Source organism: Myotis davidii, unplaced genomic scaffold (assembly GCF_000327345.1).
Source record: "Myotis davidii unplaced genomic scaffold, ASM32734v1 scaffold185, whole genome shotgun sequence".
NCBI lineage: Eukaryota > Metazoa > Chordata > Mammalia > Chiroptera > Vespertilionidae > Myotis > Myotis davidii.
In genome coordinates this window covers 1,457,735-1,460,026 of record NW_006297811.1, presented here as the reverse complement: position 1 = coordinate 1,460,026, position 2,292 = coordinate 1,457,735, and positions in this window count along the sequence as shown.

Genomic DNA, 2,292 nt, shown 5'->3' with positions numbered 1-2,292 from the left:
GGAGTTATTTATCTTCTATAATTGAACCTTTGTAGCCTTGAGCGAAGTCCAGGTCCCTTCCTTGAGCAGAGGCCACAGCTGGCTGGAATAAGGTATCTGGGATTTATTTATCTTCTATAATTGAAACTTTGTAGCCTTGAGCGGAGCCCAGGGCTGGCCAGAGCAGGGAGAAAGCTTGGCTTCCTGCATCGCTGGGGGCAACCCAAGCCTCCTCCTTGCTCCAGCTCTGTGGCCGCCACCATCTTAGTTGGGATAATTTGCATACTCACTCCTGATTGGCTGGTGGCTGTAGTGGAGTGGCAGAGTGATGGTTAATTTGCATCTTTCTCTTTTATTAGTGTAGATGAACAGATGTCTTTCATGGTCATCCTTGGGAAAAGACTTTACTTCTATTTGCTCCAGTGAAATTAGAAGTTTAGAAAAATATTTCCATGAAAAGTGTGAATAAAAAATGTTCTAAATTTTTAAGGGTGACTCTTAATTGTTGAAGTACAGGTTAGATCAGCCGTGGGCAAACTACGGCCTGCGGGCCAGATCCAGCCCGTTTGAAACGAATAAAACTAAAAAAAAAAAAAGACCGTACCCTTTTATGTAATGATGTTTACTTTGAATTTATATTAGTTCACACAAACACTTCATCCATGCTTTTGTTCCGGCCCTCCAGTCCAGTTTAAGAACCCATTGTGGCCCTCGAGTCAAAAAGTTTGCCCACCCCTGGGTTAGATCATGATCACCAGCTGATATTTATGGGTTGATATTACACTGAAATCTTCTTTATGTCATTGGGTATATGAACACGTTGAGGAAGTTTAAAACACTGCCTTCAAAACTAGAAATGACTGTATGGGACCCAGAAGAGTTGGCATCCTTGCATAAAAGACACTTGGTACCAATTATTTAGGCACTAAATGGGTGTAGAATTTGAGATTAAATTACCACCGTTTTGATTCAATTAGCTTTTGATTCAGTGCCTCTGTCTTTAATGACAAAGTTATTCCAGGAAGAGCTGAGCCTCAGAGAAATTTTACCCAGCTAAGTTTCCCCTGAAGGGAGGAAGTGACTCACACATTACTTGCATTGACAAATAAAACCACAGTGCATATCTGTTCCCTATGGATTTTAATTTGCAGCGACAATAAACTGCAAATAATAGGCTTTAGGTTAAATGGTTGAATATGAAGTTCAAATCAGAATTAAGAGGATTTGTCTTGAAAAAGGCGAGTAAATGTCATAGGCACAAGTCTGAGAAGCCTTATAGAAATGTCTCCCTTTTCACATCTCCATAGCTTGGTTTTATATCCCACCCTAGATATCTTTATTTGAATCTTTTCACTTTAATTTTTTTAACTCAGGTTATACCTTGCACTTACAATACCCAGCGGAAAGGGACAGTGAATATGAACAGGAGAAAATTTTAATTTGTCAGAGCATGAATTTCCCAATTGAGACTTTCCCTTCGAGAACACTTTCTTTTCCAAATACATGCTGCTTTGCTCCCTTGTCATTTATTCACCAATTTATTTTCTCATGTTTTTATTTATTTATTTATTTATTTATTTATTTATTTATGTTCATTTGTTCACTTCTGGAATAAATGAACACCAACTGAGAACCTCTGGTGTTTCTAAATGGAGATACTATTGGCATTTTGAGGGGGATAATACAGGACTGTCTAGTATATTGTCAAATAGTTATTATCTTTAACAAATCCACAAAGCAGTTCTCCATCCCTGAGCAACCTATCCCACTCCTCATTTTCATTTTCAAACATTGCAGGAGAAGAACCCTGGGTATGATCCACTGCTAGAAAGATATCAGGATAAATAAGACAAGGTTGTGGATCTTAAGACATTAGTAGCCTTATAGAGAAAATAGACGAGTAAGTATAGTACATAATACATGCTATGAAAGAAATAAACACAAACTGATGACTCCTGGAGATGTACAAGAAGTCTTCTCAGAGGCAGAAATGCTTAAGCCAAGTCTTCAAGCACAAATAAAATTAGCTAGATGAAGAAGATTTCTAGGCATCAGAAGAAGTCCCAAGGGCATGCCAGAGATTAGAAAAATGCTTTAGAAGAGCTGCAAGGAAATGCATGCAGGCTGGTGCATAGCGCTGGAGTTGGGGAGGTGGTGATTAAGAAGATAGAAAGTGTGATTGTAAGGTCAGTGTCATAGGCCAGGGTAAAATATTTAAACTTTATTCCTAGGAATATGGGGGCATGGAAGTGACAGGATCAGATCTGAGTCACAGTAATTCAGAAGAGAAATGAAGGATACTTCAATGAATTT